This window comes from Hemitrygon akajei, chromosome 6 (assembly GCF_048418815.1).
Source record: "Hemitrygon akajei chromosome 6, sHemAka1.3, whole genome shotgun sequence".
NCBI lineage: Eukaryota > Metazoa > Chordata > Chondrichthyes > Myliobatiformes > Dasyatidae > Hemitrygon > Hemitrygon akajei.
In genome coordinates this window covers 166,056,833-166,076,838 of record NC_133129.1, presented here as the reverse complement: position 1 = coordinate 166,076,838, position 20,006 = coordinate 166,056,833, and the positions used below count along the sequence as shown (strand labels likewise).

The window sequence follows — 20,006 nt, the reverse complement described above, 5'->3', positions numbered from 1 at the left end:
TTTAGTCTCCCATTGTAATTTGTATCCTGTCTACTTTTCAGAGATTTGTATATAACTCCCATCAGGGCCTTTTTACCCTTGCAGTTTCTTAACTATACATCTTCTGCTCTTATGTCACCTCTTTCTGAGAAGTTGATTTCATTTTATTTTTACCAACAGAGCCACCTCACCCCCTCTGCCTACCTGTCTGTCTTTTTGATACAATGTATATTCTTGGATGTTAGTTCCTAAATATGATCTCCTTTCAGCCATGACTTAAAAATGCTCACATCATATCTGTCAATCTCTGACTGTGCTAAAGATCATCTACCTTATTCTACATACTGCCTGCATTCAGATGTAACACCTACAGTCCTGTATTCATCACCCTTTTTGATTTTGCCCCCCCATTACACTTTAACTCATAACACTGACTGGAATCTTGCCCTATCATCTGCCTGTCCTTCCACACACTTTCATTGTACACTGCGTCTAGTGCCCCATCTTCAGCCCTATCACTTCATTTCCCATCTCCCTGCCAAATTAGATTAAATTACCCCCACAGCTCTAGTAAACATGCCCACTACATTTATAATGCCCATGTGAGAGGGAAGAAACAAAATCTATCAAAAGATGCCCATACCTCTGTAAGTGCCTACTATTTACCATGATTTGTATACCATAGTGCTACAAGTGCTTATGCAAGTATTTCTTAAATGTTGTGACAATGCTGCTTCTACTACTTAGGTAGTATATTGCAGGTTTCAGTTTCTCCCTTGGTAAAAAGAAGTATTACTGTATTCAATCCTGTTTAAAGCGCCTTTCCCTTATCTTAAACCTGTACCCTCTGATTGTAGACATCTCTACTAAAGGTGATTGATTCTCGCTACCTACTCTTATCTGTCCTTCTCATAACTTTGTATATTTTAATTAGATTTCTTCTCAGCCTTATCTGCCTTCTCCTCTCCTAAAATCTCCATCCCAAGAAACATGCTGATGAATCAACTTTGCATTGTTGTGGTCTTCATCAAAAGGCTCTGGTAATTGAGCTTTTGATTAATTGATAGAAAATCAGTTAAAAACTGCAGATGCCAGAAGTAGGTCAGGCTGCATGTGGAAAAAGAAACAGTCAGTGCTTCAGTTCCAAGAGTCTTTAGGTGTGGTCTCACTTGCTATTTCTAGCAATTTCTGTTATTGCAGTTGATAGAATTTTACTTCCAAAAGAAATCAACTGATTGTGAGAAACCAGTGGTAAAATTGCTGCAAGACAAGAACATCCCTAATTTTATAGAATATCAGGAAGACTTGACGTTATGTGAGGTCTATTTTTGCTCATATTTATTAATTTTTATAACATGTTTCTTGTAGGTATACATAATTATGTATAAAATATTATAATAGAGTACATATTTTAAATTTGTAACAAAGTTCATTGTCCACCTTGATTTAATGGTAATTTTATAATATAATGTATCTTGTACAATGTACTGTGAAGCAGATGAAGTTAAAACATTATTAATAACTTATATTTGAATGTGATCTTTTATTTTCTGTTCGCAGTGAACATGATTATAGACATTGTGTGTACCTGTAATATAATTCAAGATGGTTCATGACCATTCCTTGGAGTCTACATAACAGACTTTAACTGTAACAGTTTGAAAACGGAATTTGTGGTGATTTTGTAGACGTGTTGAATTCTAATCAGTGTCATAATACAAAATCACAAGGGACATAGACGAAACAAAGTTCAACAGCAATGAAAATCCAACTGAGTAATGAGGCAGATGGGTTCTGCAGGATCCAAGGTAAGGACAATTAATATACACTTCTTTTATGTTTTGATCAAGTTATTTTTGGCAGTTGTCCTGTTTGAACTTTGAACAATTATTTCTGTGGTATCTGGCAAAAAATAAAGATTAATATTTGCATATTTATTTGCTGATGCTGAGTTCAGCTTTTACTGTGCAGTTGCTTACATTGAAATGTGTTTGGCAGAGATATAAATTACATTTCAGTGTTGATGAAATTTCTTTTTCATAAGCTTCTTTTAAATTATGTATACTTAAAATTTGAAAGGATTTTAAAAATTTGTTCACATTAAGTATATTTATAAATAATAATTTAGCAGAGAAATAAATTATCAAGACATCAGAATGATAAAATCAAACAACAAAAGAGATTATTTGAATGTCCAGATGTTAACATTGTTAACATGGAAAATCTAATTTTAACATGATTGAACAATCAATGCTTCAAAAATGAATTTCAGAACTAGACAACAATGAGAATATAAGATTATGAAAATTCTGCAATATAATTTTGTTGAATATTTTCTTTGTTGTAATTGTGTATAAATTGTGTAAGTTAAGTAGCACTAGTTCATATGGATGTTAAAGTAAAAGTCTAAACATGATGCCAATTTCTCAATCATATTATAGCTATAAATCCCAGAAACTTGTTTTTTTTTGGACTTTTTCCCCAACTGCCTCTTATAAATAATAGCTAAGATATAGAGTTATTCATTGTTTCCAGTACTTTAGGAGTTCCAGTTTCCTTGTCTCACTCAGGACCAGTATACTAGTAAGTCCTAGTGAGGTCTTTCACTTGATGGGTATTGTCACAGATGGTCATTATTTGGAAATTCTCTGGTACAAATGTTATTTGCCACTTATCAGCCATTATGGAACCTGCTGCATTTGCTGCGGAATAGTGAACGAAACTGAGCGTAGCAGTCACCAGCATGCATTCATACATTCAAATTTTCACCTTCAGGAAGATAAACAATAAAAGAGCTGAAGGTTGTTGGTCCTGGTTCCCTAAGGAACTCAGGCAGTAACTGTTGCTCTTTCCACAATTGCCCGATCAGCTGAGATGTTCTGGTTTCAATCATCTCTTGGGGCTGATATCATTGACTTCTAACAACTACACACATTTTTCTTTCTGAAAGATGTGACTCCAGTTGAGGTGGAAGAAGGGCATTGGAGACTTGCAATTTCATTGAGGGGGAGGGAATTATTTTAATTATTACAGGGCAGTGGGTGTTTGAGAGAATGGTACTGTGTTCGAAGGATGAAGGTACAACAGTTATTTATCTTGTTAGATCCAGAGTTATCCTACTAAGGTCTTATTGTCCTGGACAAAATGGTCCATGTTCCTTTGAAATATTTCTACAGGAGAATTGAATGTGTCTTTTAGATATGGTATATTAAAATAGCAACAGTGATGGTGACAAATTAATGAGCAAAAAACATAAAATAACGAGGATCTGAAATGAAAATGTCATACTGCTATGGGACTGTCATTTTTAGTTAGTCTGCATTCATATGCAGTAAAATTTGTATAGCTGGATAAACCAGTCTGTGTTCAAATTTTAGCTAACACAGATAAAAATGTAAAATAAAGTTAATAATTACAAATAAAAACACAAAATGCTGGCAGAACTCAGCAGGCCAGACAGCATCTATGGGAGGAGGTAGTGAAAACGTTTTGGCCAGCATTTTGTGTTTTTATTTATTTCCAGCATCTACAGAGTCACTCGTGTTGCCTCTTAATAATTACAAATATGATTTGTTTTAGATATGGATAAGAGGATAATATTGAGCAAATTGATCTAATAAATTTTATTGTGAAATCATTTCTTTTTTTCTCAAATGTTCATTTTAAGCTTGTAATATATTATCAGGGTTTCAGTTCATAAAAGCTTTGGTTTTATGTGATAAATTGATCTGAAGTCTTCTCAAAACAAGCAAACGTTCAAGTAGAATTTAATTTACGTGAAATTGCTATTTTATGAATAAATACTTGAAACCATTAGGAATTGATGTTTTTCTGTGTTTTTGCCAACTTTGGCAAGAAAAATAAGCTGTTGGCAGAAATGCTTCTCAAATATTTGTTGAAGTGCAAAATTAGAGCTGCTTTGGCGTTTGCTGTTAGAAGCAGCTAGTTAAGTTCCTACAAAGGTCAGATTAGTTTAGTAATTTTTTATTAACAAAATGTAGAAATATAATAGACGAATAAATTAGTACAATATTGGTGAAATAAATATTTCAAGCTACCTTGGGCTATTTTGAGGAAATTGAATCTTGAACTAACTTGGTGGTTCACACAGGCCCCATTTAATGGAAGTAATAAATAAAATGTTACAAAATTCACCCACATTACTCCATGAATTCAGGAAACCAGCTGGATTGTTTTTCTCTGTCAGACTACTGCTTTCCAACCTCACTGTGTTTGTGGCTCACTTTAGTCTTAAGGAATGTCAAGTAGGTTTAAACAGATACTCTGACAATATCCAAAAGCTCTGACTTTTTATGCCTTGTAATTTTTAGGGTAACAAGATCTGCAGGGGGAAGGGTGATGGTTGAGGGGGAGAAAGAGGGGGAGAGAGAGAGACAGGAAAAGAGTGACAGTCAAGAAGGGGAAAGGGGTTAAGGAGCCAACTGCAGAATAACTCTAAGGCCTTTGCCCTCAACAACAGGTGTATCACTTTGGATACTGTTGGTGTGGGGAGTGGGGGAGATTTCCTAACAGAGAAAAGTCACAGTAGTTGGGTTTCTGGCACTGAGTCCACTTCTGTGACTCACGGAAGTGGGGAGAAGAGGTGTTAGGGGAATTGTTACGATGGTTTTATGGGCAAGAATGAGATTCCCGGATAGTATGTTGCCTCTTGAATGCCAGGGTCTGGGATATCTCACATTGAGTCCTCAGCATTCTTAGTGGGAAGGTGAACAGCTAGAAGAACAGCTAGTGGGCTTGTACACGCTGGAATTAAGGAGATTGAGAGGGGATCTGATTGAAACATATAAGATTATTAAGGGATTGGACAAGATAGAGGCAGGAAATATGTTCCAGATGCTTGGAGAGTCCAGTACCAGAGGGCATGGTTTGAGAATAAGGGGTAGGTCATTTAGGACAGAGTTAAGGAAAAACTTTTTCTCCCAGAGAGTTGTGGGGGTCTGGAATGCACTGCCTCGGAAGGTAGTGGAGGCCAATTCTCTGGATGCTTTCAAGAAGGAGCTAGATAGGTATCTTATGGATAGGGGAATCAAGGGATATGGGGACAAGGCAGGAACCGGGTATTGATAGTAATTGATCAGCCATGATCTCAAAATGGTGGTGCAGGCTCGAAGGGCCGAATGGTCTACTTCTGCACCTATTGTCTATTGTCTAAGTTATTGGCAATGTAGGTACCAATCACATTGACGAGTGACAAGGTTTTGCATAGGGAGTTCAGATTGTAGCATGGATAAAACAGTGGCTGATTAGCAGGAGGCAAAGAGCGAGAATAAAGGGATTCTTTTCTGTTTGGCTGCCAGTGATCAGTGGTGTTCCATGTGGGTCTGTGCTGGGATGATTCTTTTTACATTATATGTTAATGATTTGGATGATGGAATTAATGGATTTGTTGCAAAGTTTGCAGACGGTATGAAGATAGGTGAGGGGCAGGTAGTTTTGAGAAAGTAGAGTGGCTACAGAAGAACTTAAACAGATTAAGAGAAAGGGCAAGGAAATAAAGTGTCAGGAGGTGTATGGTCATGCATTTTGGTAGAAGAAATGAAATGGTTGACTATTACCTAAATGGACAGAAAATACAAAAAAAAACCTGAGATGCATGGGGACTTGGGAGTCCTTGTGTGGGATTCCCTATAGGTTACTTCAACGTGCTAGTTAAAGGTAGGAATGGAACATTTTCATTTATCATCTGATAGAATTCTATATTAGTGATGTTATGTATTAATCAGGCTCTTCCCTAGCAGTCTGGTTTAATAAACCAAAGATACTTAATGTTTAAATTGTTCAGATATCCATAATTGATATTTTCTTCTTTAATTGGGAAAAAGAACATTTTAAGATAACTTTTCAGTAAAACTATCAATATTGAAATTGAGGCTATGATATTATGCATAGCGACTTGGACAATTTTAGTGAATTTAGTGCTTTGTAACTATAATTGTTATAATATGGAAAATGTTTCAGCCAAATTGTGTATATAAGCCCCCAGAAATAGTAATGTTATGACCATATTTTAATACTATTTGGGAAATAAATAATAACCGTTACAGTGGGGATCACTGAGAAACTGTCTCTGATACTTTGTGTGAAAATGGACCATTCTGACAGAAATTGCTGGAAAAACTCAGTAGGTCAGACAACATCAAGAATTTTAATGCATGGGGCAGGTTCCATGAGGGCCTTTTAAATAAGAATTATTTAAAGTAATCAAAAAGCCATTTTGATTTTATTTGGTGAGCCAAAAACCCAGATCATATAAACATTGGAGGATTGCCAGTTCTATGGAAAACACTCTAACTCAAATGTGGGCCCTCATTTCATAGGCATCTATATGCTGTTGTGCTTGATTAATTTTAAGTAGCTGAAAATAGTTTGTTTTTGTCTTTTTTAGTTGTTTTATTTTGATCCTGATTAAGCTTTCAGGAAGGTTTGCTTCATAATTTTTTGATGGAAGAATAATTAAAAAATAGATGAGTATTAGCAGCAGCCTCGTTATCTAGGAAAACCAGCTATTGAGACCATTAGAAGAATGGAGAACATAGAGGGCTTCAACTAGGCAACAAGGTTGTCTTCCATATAATGCCATAATTAGGCTTATTTCATCTGTCCTCTGATACTTGCATCCTCATGCAGCACAACATGCATGTGTTTGATGGAGGTGGACTTGCTCTGTCTATAGCTATGAAAACTCATCAGTAGTCTTTTGTTTTAGTCTTCTTTCCAGACTATCAAAAGAGCAATTACCTGCAGTTTGTAGTGCTATAATATCAAAATAGAGAATTCTTGGATACATAGGAAGGACTGTTTTTCCTTATGCCCAGGTCTTTATGGGTTGTACTCAAATATCCAACAAGCAACAGAAGTTAATCAGCAGCTTTTGTCAGCCAGAATAGCAGCCCTTCAGTTATTGTCTCACCTTTCTATGATTATTGCATAAGAGTCATGCAATCCTGTGCTAGTTTCTATCATAACTGCTTTATCCAGTGACACTCATCCATCCTCTCACAAGTTCACTCTTCCAGAAATTGAAAGGAACAGCTGTTTAGCATCATGTGATACCATCTGCAAACGTGACTGATAATGCCTCATTGAATCCCCAGCTTGGATTCAGTCGCAGCATTGAGAACACCAGGAAGATCATTTAGCAGTTGGGCTGATGTGTCGCTAAAGTGTGCTGTGTAGGATGGCAATACTGAGAGGACTTTGGGAGGAAGAAAAAGTCATCAGCTGATGGAGAAGGATTGGATGTAGTTGAATGAGGAAAAACATATTGATTGAGCAGGTTGCACCATAACTAATATTCAGAAATCAGCCATAAAACAGTGTTTTTTGTGACAATCTGCACAAACCTCCATTAGTATTCATGCCCTTACTATCTATTTGACCACTTCTTCAAAGTGGTATAAAAATGCATTTATATTAATGAATACTGATAGTGCAGATGTAGGAATTGTTGTGAGAAGAAATTGCACTCTAAATACCAAGTGTGATTAATGTCAAATTCAGTAATTGCCTTGAATTTATCTTTCACTCAAATGCCAGTCCACTGTGGTTATTTTAAAGAATTATTGCTGACACAACAACTCATGTAATACCCCCCCCCCAAAGTGGCATTTGTAGAGCTTATGAGATCTTTGAGATGTTCATGGCAGCTGAATACATTTAATCTCAGAGATGGATTTTGGTGGAGTAAGCCATCATTCAGTATTTGCTGAATGCTTGTTGACAGTTCATTGGAAATTGATGAGTTTTGGTGTACAGAAGTGGCAGAGTTGTTAGTGAAGCAGCATCTGGTCCTTTTAAAAGATCTTTCTACAAGTCCCTGCTCTTTCTCTATTGATAGAACAATAAATCTCACTTTGCTCTCTGGCGCTATGGTAGGATTTTGTCTGTGTTGCCAGAAAAGCATTCCCATGGGCAAAGATCCATTTTATTTTACATTTGGATAAGAGAATAAACTCCAGTACATAAGTGGCATCTTTTGCATTTCTGACATCAATTTTCAAGGTGGACAAGCTACAACCTAGTGTGTAGGATGGATTGCAAGTTGAGTTCACAATTGCCAAAGCAATTGTTTGTTTCCATTAATATATGCAAATTACTCTCTTTTGGTATATGTATTTGGCCGCAGGATTTCTGATGTAGATTGGAGTTACATGTTCTAGGAATTGCATAAGAGTTTAAAAGTGAACTTTTACGCCATTCCACCCATAGTGGTAAATCTCTTAGATAGGCTTTCTGTTATCTGTTAAATCATGTATGTGAAATAAGTAGCTTCTTTCCAATGTCTGGGTCTTTAAAGTCCATATTCTGCCTCCTTTATAGAGTGTGGGGGAAAAAATTATCTTTTCAGTCCTAGGTGCAATTATTGCTGCTCAGTAGTGCTCAGTGTTTAACGATACTCTATCCATTCTTTATACCATTGCAGATTGGTGCTGATGCTTGGGAGTGAAGTGAGTACATTTAAAAAGTGTATTAGATGTTGATTATTTCATTGCTAGTGTGGATGAGTATATAATTAAATGGGGAAGTAATGAAAACTGAATAACAGAGGTTTTAAAGTTGAAGCATACAGTTTGCCTCAAACAAACATCTGAATAGCATGCTCCATTGTGATGTAACTAAACTGTAGAAAAGTAAGAGTTTAAATTCAGCGGTACACAGAATACATTAGCATTACTGGGGTTAAAAAGGAGGCTAAGTCAGCCATGACTGAATGGTGAAACAGATTTGATGGGCCAGATGGCCTAATTCTGCTCCTATCTCTAAGGGTCTTTTGGTTTGTTGGTCACTCTCGTGAAGTTACAAGCATCCTGAGTGATTTTCACCATGAATGATTTTAACCTTGCACTGATGTTGGACTGTCTGTTGAGTATGGCAGCAGTGTTAAGTTGCTGCAATGTTAAATTTTCAATAAGCAGTGTTAGATCTGCATTTCCTTGCTCTTCATACTGGCACTACATTATTAAGTAAAACAATCATCAACATTTCAGAAAAACTTTGCAGAAAGTTTTTGCTTTTGTATCATACATATCCTACAGCTTCTAGATGGAACGACCAGAGTTCAGATGCTTCAATGGCAGTAAGACCCAGATTACCACATGTGGACTATCAAATGAACAAGTCTAGTATTTATTGACAGATGTGGTCTTCTGAATCCATTAATTTGTTTTATTGCTGGACTCCATGTCTTGTGACTTTCTGTTTATATAAAAGCTACGCAAATTCATAATTTTTAGTATATTGGGCAATTTAAAAATCAAGCACTTACAGTTACCAGAACAAATGTACTGACCATGTTGCCTGGGTTTTCCTGCACCATAGCTGAAACAAAACATTGTTTCTTCTAATACTTGATGCTCAGATGAATGTTGCACTAAGTAGCTGGAAGGACTCTTTACCAGCATTATTCAAATATTTTTGACCAAAATTTTCTGTCAAAAATGATCTGTTCACACTTGCAGCTAACCTGCATGGTGAGTAAAATATTTACTTGGTCACTTCCCCTAATATCATATCTTATAAAGTGCTAGCCTGATCATCAATGGTGAACCTCTACATGATAGTAGAGAATTACATGTGCAAGTGCCATTTTGTGGGTTTTGCTGATGAGAGGGGTTTTGCAGAGCAAGTTGAAACATGAAATAGCTAAAAAAAAAGACTAGCAGCTTGCCTAGCATCACACACTGGCTTTGTTGCTTATCAAACTCATCAAAAGTGTTCACATTCTGAAACATTTTAAAATGATGGAAATTATTCAAAGTTCAAAGTAAATTTATTATCAGAGTACATATATGTCACAAATACAACCCTGAGATTCGTTTTTGGTGGGCAATAGACAATAGGTGCAGGAGTAGGCCATTTGGCCCTTCGAGCCATCACCACCATTCAATGTGTTCATGGCTGATCATCCACAATCAGTACCCCGTTCCTGCCTTCTCCCCATATCCCTTGACTCTGCTATCTTGAAGAGCTCTATCTAACTCATTCTTGAAAGCATCTGGAGATTTGGCCTCTACTGCCTACTGAGGCAGAGCATTCCATAGATCCACAACTCTCTGGGTGAAAAAGTTTTTCCTGAACTCTGTTCTAAATGGCCTACCCCTTATTCTTAAACTGTGGCCTCTGGTTCTGGACTCCCCCAACATCGGGAACATGTTTCCTGCCTCTAGCATGTCCAATCCCTTAATAATCTTATATGTTTCAATCAGATCCCCTCTCATCCTTCTAAATTCCAGTGTATACAAACCCAGTCGCTCCAATCTTTCAACATATGACAGTCCCGCCATCCCGGGAATCAACTTCGTGAACCTACACTGCACTCCCTCAATAGCAAGAATGTCCTTCCTCAAATTTGGAGACCAAAACTGAACACAATACTCCAGGTGTGGTCTCACCAGGGCCCTGTACAACTGCAGAAGGACCTCTTTGCTCCTATATTCAACTCCCCTTGTTATGAAGGTCAACATGCCATTAGCTTTCCTCATTGCCTGCTGTACCTGCATGCTTACTTTCAGTGACTGATCAACAAGGACACCTAGATCTCGTTGTACTTCCCCTTTTCCTAACTTGACACCATTCAGATAGTAATCTGCCTTCCTGTTCTTGCCATCAAAGTGGATAACCTCACATTTATCCACATTAAACTGCATCTGCCATGCATCTGCTCACTCACCCAACCTGTTCAAGTCACCCTGCATTCTCCTAACATCCTCCTCATATTTCACACTGCCACCCAGCTTTGTGTCATCTGCAAATTTTCTAATGTTACTTATAATCCCTTCATCTAAATCGTTAATGTGTATTGTAAATAGCTGCGGTCCCAGCACTGAGCCTTGTGGTACCCCACTAGTCACTGCCTGCCATTCTGAAAAGGACCCGTTAATCCCTACTCTTTGTTTCCTGTCTGCCAACCAATTTAATATCCATGTTAGTACCCTACCCCCAATACCATGTGATCTAATTTTGCCCACTAATCTCCTATGTGGGACCTTATCAAAGGCTTTCTGAAAGTCCAGGTACACTACATCCACTGGCTCTCCCTTGTCCATTTTCATAGTTACATCCTCAAAAAGTTCCAGAAGATTAGTCAAGCATGATTTCCCCTTTGTAAATCTATGCTGACTCGGACCGATCCTGTTACTGCTATCCAAATGTGTCGCTACTTCATCTTTTATAATTGACTCCAGCATCTTCCCCACCACGGATGTCAGGCTAACTGGTCTATAATTCCCTGTTTTCTCTCTCCCTCCTTTCTTAAAAAGTGAGATAACATTAGCTACTATCCAATCCTCAGGAACTGATCCTGAATCTATAGTACATTGGAAAATGATTACCAATGCATCCACAATTTCTAGAGCCACCTCCTTAAGTACCCTGGGATGCAGACCATCAGGTACTGGGGATTTATCAGCCTTCAGTCCCATCAGTCTACTCAACACCATTTTCTGCCTAATGTGAATTTCCTTCAGTTCCTCCATTACCCTAGGTCCTCTGGCCACTATTACATCTGGGAGATTGTCTGTGTCTTCTCTGTGTCTGTTGGGCATGCTCAATAAATTTATAGAATTATAATTATAACAGAATCAATGAAAGACCACCCAACTTTAGCATTCATCCAGAGTGCAGAAGACAACAAAAGGGTGCAAATACAAAAAAGAACTAATAATAATTATTATTATTATAAATAAGCAATAAATATTGAAAACATAAGTCCTTGAAAGTGAGTCCAGTGGTTGTGGGAACATTTCAGTGGTGGGACAAGTGAAGTTATCCCCTGGTTCAAGGACCTGATAGTTGAGGAGAAGTAACTGTTCCTGTACTTGGTAGTGTGAGTTCTGGGGCTCCTGTACCACCTTCCTGATGGCAGAAGCAAAAGAAGAGCATGTCCTGGGTGATAGGGGTCTCTGATGCTGCTTTCCTGTGACATTGTTTCATGCAGGTGTGCTTAATGGTGGGGCTGGCTTTTATCCGTGATGGACTGGGCTTTATTCACTAATTTTTGTAGGATTTTTGGTTCAAAGGCATTGGTGTTTTCATACCAGGCAGTGATGCAGCCAGTCAATATACTCTCCACTACACATCCATAGAAGTTTGTCGAAGTGTTAGATGTCATGCTGAATCTTCATAAACTCCAAAAGAAGTATTACTTATGAAATTATTCTGTGTTTAACTTTTTGGGGAGTAACAACAGCTACCTGCTGGTTTTCTCAACTCATCATTATATTGTAATGAAAATTACCTGTAGTATTCAAAACCTTATTCAAGTCCCTATTCTTTGTGTACTTTTTTCCACTAATCCATGGCAATACTCCAATACTGCACAAACACAGAAATAGTGGGGACCACTAGGTTTTATTTCTATCTATAGCTATATTCTCTGTGTGCTAATCAATAAAGGAAAATTAGAGAAACTATTTTTGGATTAAGAAGTTGTAAAAGATCTTCCCACCCCATTTCCTCAATCAATTTGAAATTTTATTTTCAGCTAGGAAGAAAGCATATTTGTGTTCCATTGCACTGAAATAAGATGTTAAATACCTCAGTTGCTTACTAACCTGTCATACCATTATTAATAAGGAATTAGATGTAAATTTGATCCAAACCTTCTGTAATTTAAATGTGAAGATGGTTTACCTTACAACAAGAACTTGAAATGTACAACATCGTAATATTATCAAAGGGCAGGTGACACTGCATGCATTTAATCATGATTAGTCTTGAGCTTTTAGAATCACATTACAGGACTTCAATTGTGTCCTAAACTATCAATGCAGTGTCATTGGATCTCTTCAAAATGATGTAAAACTTTAAAAATTTTAATTGAAAACTTGATTAATTGCAGTTTTTAATATTACAGCCCGAGAAGGAAAAATGGGTCAGAATTTGATTTTCTTCTTATGTTAATAATATTTAGATGCAATGGCATATATTACAATTTATTCAAGAATACAAGAATTATGATTTGCTAGTTCTTTAAACACTATTTTGTCGAAAGTTAAACATCTGTAGAAGATACATTATATACCGTACTTCTTTAATGTAGTCATACTTGTAGAACCGTCTGTTATAGCTTACATGGCTAGAACATCTACCAATTGGCTGACAATATCTTAAATTGTTCATGGGGTATGGGCATTGTGTCTCAGAGCAGAAATGAAAGGAATACTCCTTATTAGTGAGACCATTGGAATACATGTATGGAACAAAAAGACCATGAGATCCAGTTGTACTGGCAAAATCTCTGATCTCCTATTTTAATAGTTATTCTTGAGTTGAATGTGTGATATGTTAATGATTGAGGTATTGTCATAGAGTTATAGTAAAGTACAGTACAGAAATAGCCCCTTCGTTCCATCTAGTCCATTCCAATGCATTTAAAGTAGAACTCCCTCCATTTTCATATGCATTCAAATAATGATGTTTGTTTGTCCCTTTCATCCTCTGTCCAAAATATATTGAACATACTGAAAATTTGCCAATATGCATATTTTTTCATTTGATTGGAAATTAACCATCTTCTGCATTGTTTAATTAGAAAAGTCTAAGAAACGACATACTTTTCATTATACTAATGCCACATTGCTGATTTATTTGATATTTTTCCCATGTTTAGGCTGTTAAGATAATTTATTTTATGTTGTGTGCTGTTTGGAAGGGACTTCCAATTGAAGTAGTATTTGGAAATTCGCTCTTCTGTGCCTGAATGTTTGCTATCATTTTAAATATGTGTATAAGTTATATGGCTCATGAGACTGCTCTTTCATTTTACAACCTTAGCCTGTAGTGCCATTCTTGTCCCAGCTTTTCTCCCTTCCTTTGTTACCTTTGGTGGCATAGTTGCCGTTATTAATGCCTTACAGCTCTGGAGATTGTAGTTCAATCCTGATCTCCAGTGCTATCTCTGTTGAGTTTGCTTGTTTTTCTGGTGATTCTGTTGGGAGGAAGGGGGGATGTTCTCCTAGGTCTTTCCACTTACCAAAGATGTGCTGGTAGGTTTATTGATGTAATTATCCATTGTGTGGATAAATGATAGGAGAATCAGGGGCAAGGGAGGAAGAGTATAGGAATTATATGGCAAGGAGATTGAAAATCTTGTTGAATGGTCCTACAGCAATGACTTCTCACTCAATGTCAGCAAAAACAGAGAGATGATTATTGACTTCAGGAGGAAAGACTGGAGGTCCATGAGCCATTCCTCATTAGGAGATTGGAGGTGGATAGGGTTAGTAACTTTAAATTTCATGGCATTACCGTTTCAGAGGATCTGACCTGGGATCTGCACATACTGTAAGTGAAGTCACAAAGACAAATCCTCTACCTTTTTAGAAGTTTACAAATATTTGTCATATCATCTAAAACTTTGACAAACTTCTATAGATGCATAGTGCGGATCATCCTGATTGGTTGCATCTTGATAGGGTATTGAATTGACTTTATTTCTTACATCCTTCACATATATGAGGAGTAAAAATGTTTACATTATGCCTCAGTCTAAATGTGCAATCATAGTAATTTATAATAAATAGAACAGTCAATGTAACATAGAGTTCACTTAAATCCGTATGATGGTCTGGTGGAAGAAGCTGTCCTGGAGCCTGTTGGTCCTGGCATTTATGCTGCGGTACCGTTTCCTGGATCGTAGCAGCTGGAATAGATTGTGGTTGGGCGACTCGGGTCCCTAATGATCCTACGTGGCCTTTTTATACACCTGTCCTTGTAAATGTCCTGAATCATGGGAAGTTCACAACTACAGATGAGCTGGGCTGTCTACACCACTCTACAGAATCCTGTGATTAAGAGAGGTACAGTTCCCATACCAGGCAGTGATGTAGCCAGTCAGGATGCTCTCAACTGTGCCCCTGTAGAAAGTTCTTAGGAATTGAGGGCCCATACCAAACTTTGTCAACTGTCTGAACTGAAAGAGGCACCATTGTGCCTTTTTCACCACACAGCTGGTGTGTATAGACCACGTGAGGTCCTCAGTGATGTGGATGCCGAAGAACTTAAGCTGTTTACGCTCTCAAACCCAGGTCCATTAATGTCAATGGAGGTTAGCCCATCTCTATTCCTCCTGTAATCCACAACCAACTCATTTGTTTTTACGACATTGAGGGAGAGGTTGTTTTCTTGACACCACTGTGTTAGGGAGATGACTACTTCCCTGTAGGCCACCTCGTTATTGTTTGAGATGAGGCCAATCAATGTAGTGTCGTCGGCAAATTTAATTAGCAGATTAGAGCTGTGGGTGGCTTCACAATCATGGGTATACAGGGAGTAAAGGAGGGGACTTAGTACACAGCCCTGAGGGGCTTCTGTATTGAGAGTCAGAGGGGTGGAGGTGAGGGAGCCCACTCTTAACACCTGCTAGTGATCTGACAGGAAGTCCAGGATCCAGCTGCACAAGGCAGGGTCAAGGCCAAGGTCTCTGAGTTTCTTGTCGAGCCTGGATGGAATTATGTTGTTGAATGTTGAGCTGTAGTCTAAGAACAGCATTCTCACATAAGCATCCTTCTTCTCCAGATGTGTAAGGATGGCATGTAGAGCAGTGGCTATTGTGTCGTCTGTAGATCGGTTATGTTGGTAGACGAATTGTAGGGGTCTAGTTGGGTGGTACCAAGCTGCAGATGTACTCCTTGACCAGCCTCTCAAAGCACTTGCTTATTATTGAGGTGAGTGCGACAGGACGCAAGTCGTACAGGCAAGTTACCTCGGTCTTTTTTGGTACAGGGACAATGCTGGATAATTTGAAGCAGGAGAGCACTCTACACTGGGAGTGTGAGAGATTAAAAATGTCAGTAAACACACCTGCCAGTTGTGCTGTGCACATCCTGAGTACTCGCCCTGGGATGCTGTCCGGTCCCACAGCCTTGTGACTGTACACCCGTTCGAAACACCTGCGTACTTCAGCCTCAGAGATGACCAGATTGCAGGTTGTAGTGGTGGCTTTTCCTGGAGGCTCAGAGTTAGCGACATTGAACCAAATATAAAAGCAATTGAGCTCATCTCGGAGAGAGATGGCAATGTTGTGGCACCACAATGTTAGGCTTTGAAGGCTGTGATGGTATGCAGCTCTTGCCACAAGTCACATGTGCTATTCGTTGTGAATCTTGGTTCAATTTTGCCCCTGTATTGTTGTTTCGCAGCCTTGATAGCTTTGCGCAGGTCATAGCTGCTTCTCTTGAGCTCTCGCTGATCGCCAGTGATGTAAGCTTGGTGTCGCACTGTAAGTGCTGCTCGCACTGAACTATTGATCCAGGGTTTCTGGTTTGTGAAGACCCTAACTGACTTCTGGGGGACAACATGGTTGATGCACTTCCAGATGAAGCACGTGACTCCATCAGTGAACTAGAAGACATCCTCATCATGGAAGACATTCCAGTCAACGTCATCAAAGCAGGGTCTGATTTTTCAAAAGCTGGGTGAAGGAGAACTTCGTAAGGATTGCGGAAGGGAGTGTAACAGTGGTCAAGTATCCCATCTCCACGAGTGCTCACCTGGATGTGCTGACAAAACTTTGGAGAGACTTTCGTCAGTGATGCTCGATTAAAGTCACCGGCAACAATGAAGGCAGCCTCTGGGTGTATAGTCTTCAGTGTGTTTATGGTCTCGTACGGCTCCTTGAGAGCCAAGTCAGTATCAGCCTGCAGTGGAATATACACAGCTGTGATGATAACAGCTGTGAACTCCCTAGATAGCCGGTAGGGTCTGCACAGCAGTACCAGGTATTCCAGGTCTGGGCAACAAAAGGATTTGAGTGCATGCACATTCTGGGGGTTGCACCAAGCATTGTTGACTATGAGGCATACCCCTCCTCTTTACTCTTCCCAGTGAGGTTTTTCGACCTATCCACCTAGAACAGGGGAACCCAGAGGTCTCCACGAAACACATTCCTTTGTTTCCCACTTATAGGAGATTCTGGCTCTCATTTCACAAAGCTTGTTGCCCAGGGACTGAATGCTAACCAGGAGTATTCTACGGAGCGGTGGCCAATTTGCATTCCATCTCAGCCTCACCAGGGCGTCTCCCGAGGTAGTGGCAGTGAAAGATTTTCCCATGGATCGCGCAAGCAGGTGATCCCAGTGTAGGAAAGGTGGCATATAGTAGGTAAATGCTGTCTTTCCGATGTTCAGAAGGGTTATTCTATCGTATCTGATGTGACTATCAGCTACTTGAACAGAAAAAGCTAAGAAAATCATAGAAATTAGTAGTATACTGTAGATTTGGAATGGAGCTGACTACATGGCCACCATATGCGGCGCCATCTTGAGTGCAAACATCAATACCCAGGAATGAAAAAATCGACAGAAAATGGTGGTCCGTCACAGGCAAATCCATTGTTCAGCACATTTACAAGGAGTACTGCCACAAGAAAGCAGCAACCCCCATCAGGCCCACCCCCCCAATCATTCAGGCTGTCCTCTCTTCTCGCTACTTGATGCACCATCAATAACTCACTCTGAGATGTAAAAAGCGAGATATCGGCTTTTATTGACTGGAAGAATGAACAACACTACATCCTGGAGAATGAAGCCGGGCTCAGGCCTCAATCGCCTTTATACAGGGGTCTGTGGGAGGAGTCACAGGAGCAGTCAGCAGGGGTCTGTGGGAGGAGCCACAGGAGCAGTCCAGACAGGTATATGTAGTTCACCACACTACTACCATCAGGCAGGAGGAGCCACACCATCAGATTTAGGACCAGTTGTAAATATCACACTTCTGACCCATTGTGGGCAACTTCACTCACTAGAATGCTGAACTGACTCTCCAACCTATAGACTCATTTTCAAGGACTCTACAACTATTCTCAGTATTTATTTACTTTTATTTGCACAATTTGTCTCCTTTTTTACATAGGTTGCTTGTCATTTTTTGTTTATGTATATATAATGTTTCACAAATTCTACTGTATTTTACTTTCCTGTAAATGCCTGCAAGAAAATGAATCTTAAGTTTGTATATGGTGACATACATTGAGTTGCCTGACAATTGAGAATTGGTAAATGGGAAATTATGGGAGAATGGGCTGATAGCATTGCTCAGATGCTTGAAGAAATGGAGCTTGACAATGAATTGTAATGTTGACAGCCCTTAAGAATAGTTTATGTAGTAACTTGGCACTCTAATGTAGAACCTGAAAATAAAGAGTCTCATATACATGAGAAAGTCTACAGATGCTGGAAATCCAAAGGAACACACACAAAATGATGGAGGAACTCAGCAGGTCAAGCAGCAACTATAGAAAAGAGTAAATAGTCGACATTTTGAGCCCAGACCCTTCTTCAGGACTGGGAAGAAAGGTGGAAGATGCCTGAATATAAAGGTGGAGGGAGGGGAAAGAAGCTAGAGGTAGTGTTCATGGGTTCAATGCCCATTCAGAATTTGGATGGCAGAGGGGAAGAAGTTGTTCCTGAATTGTTAAGTGTGTGCTTTCAGGCTTCTGTGCCTCCATCCTGATGGTAGTAATGAGAACAAGGCATGACCTGGGGTGATGGAGGTCCTTAATGATGGACACTGCCTTATTGAAGTATTGCTCCTTGAAAATATCCTGGATACTAAGGAGGCTAGTGTTCATGATGGAGCTGACTAAATTTATAACTCTTTGCAGCTTACTTTGACCCTGTGCAGTAGCCCTCACCACCCCGCCCCATACCAGATAGTGATGCAGACAGTTAGAATGCTCTTCACAGTACATCTGTAGAAATTTTTGAGTGTTTTTGCTGATATACCCAATCTTCTAAAACTCCAAATCAAATATAACCACTGTCATGCTTTCTTTGTAGCTGCATCGACATGTTGGGTCCAGGTTAGATCCTCAGATATATTGCCACCCAGGAACTTGAAATTGCTCTCGTTTCCACTTCTGGTCGCTCTGAGGACTGGTGTGTATACCCTCGTCTTACTCTTTCTGAAGTCCACAATTAGTTCTTTGGTCTTACTGATGTTGAGTAGAAGGTTGTTGCTGTGATATCAACTAACTGATATACCCCATACCGGTACATCCTTTCCTCACCATCTAATTTCTGCCAACAATGGTTGTATTGTCAGCAAACCAAAGAAAAAGATAATTCTCAAATAAATGTTAAAAGTATTAAGTTTAAATGTTTATTGTTGTATATTATTTAATTTTAATTATATCTAAAGTAAAACTATTGACTTGAGACCAGTTCATGAGTACTTAGATTTTTCTTTAAAATAAAATATTGTAGAACTAGTAAAGGGTCTCGGCCTGAAACATTTACTGTACTCTTTTCCATAGTTGTTGCCTGGCCTGCTGAGTTCCTCCAGCACTTTAGTTGTATTGCTTGGATTTCCAGCATCTGCAGATTTTCTCTTGTTTGCCATTGTGGAAATGTATGTGGTTTCTCAGATATTAAAAAAAATGCAGTATAGCTATTTCAAAGAAAGCCTAATTTAATGTTCAAGCCTGCTATTTTAAATCCATGAATCCCAATACACAAAGCATAGACTGTTCATGTTTAGGATCCGAGGATATGAACTTTACATGGTAAAGTATTCGTATGAGACTAACTACTTTTGATGCTGAAAATTGTATATAAATAGTGTACCAAATCAAATACAATACTTAAACAGGGGTCATCTACGGAGTTTCTTTGGGTGGAAGTTAGGAATTGGAAGGGTCAATAACTCTACTGGGTGTTTCTTATAGGCTACCCAATAGTAACATGGACATCGAGGAACAGGTAGGGAGACAGAGTCTGGAAAGGAGTAATAATAACATGGTTGTTGTGGTGGGAGATTTTAGTTTCCCAAATATTAATTGGCATCTCCCTTGAGTGAGGAGTTTAGATGGGATGGAATTTGTTAGGTGTGTTCAGGAAGGTTTCTTGACACAATATGTAGATAAGCCTACAAGAGGAGAGGTTGTACTTGATCTGGTATTGGGAAGTGAACCTGGTCAGGTGTCAGGTCTCTCAGTGGGAGAGCATTTTGGAGATAGTGATCACAATTTTATCTCCCTTACCATAGCATTGGAGAGGGATAGGAACAGA

At 38.8% G+C, this 20,006-nt stretch overlaps 1 protein-coding gene across 7 annotated transcripts in view; it reads left to right on the top strand.

The window, feature by feature from the left end:
- The window catches only part of LOC140729669 (potassium voltage-gated channel subfamily A member 4-like), a 254,785-nt gene that overhangs the window by 38,501 nt on the left and 196,278 nt on the right, over window positions 1–20,006 (top strand). For 3 of the 7 annotated variants that reach the window (XM_073049714.1, XM_073049713.1, XM_073049711.1), the window contains exon 2: window positions 1,540–1,787. The exons of 2 other annotated variants lie outside the window; for them this stretch is intronic. The gene's annotated coding sequence lies outside the window, so the exon portion shown is untranslated. Of the gene's footprint in view, window positions 1–1,539; window positions 1,788–8,422; window positions 8,435–18,776; window positions 18,876–20,006 lie in introns of those variants that run through there. 2 more of the 7 variants (XM_073049712.1, XM_073049715.1) reach the window with 2 other exon arrangements.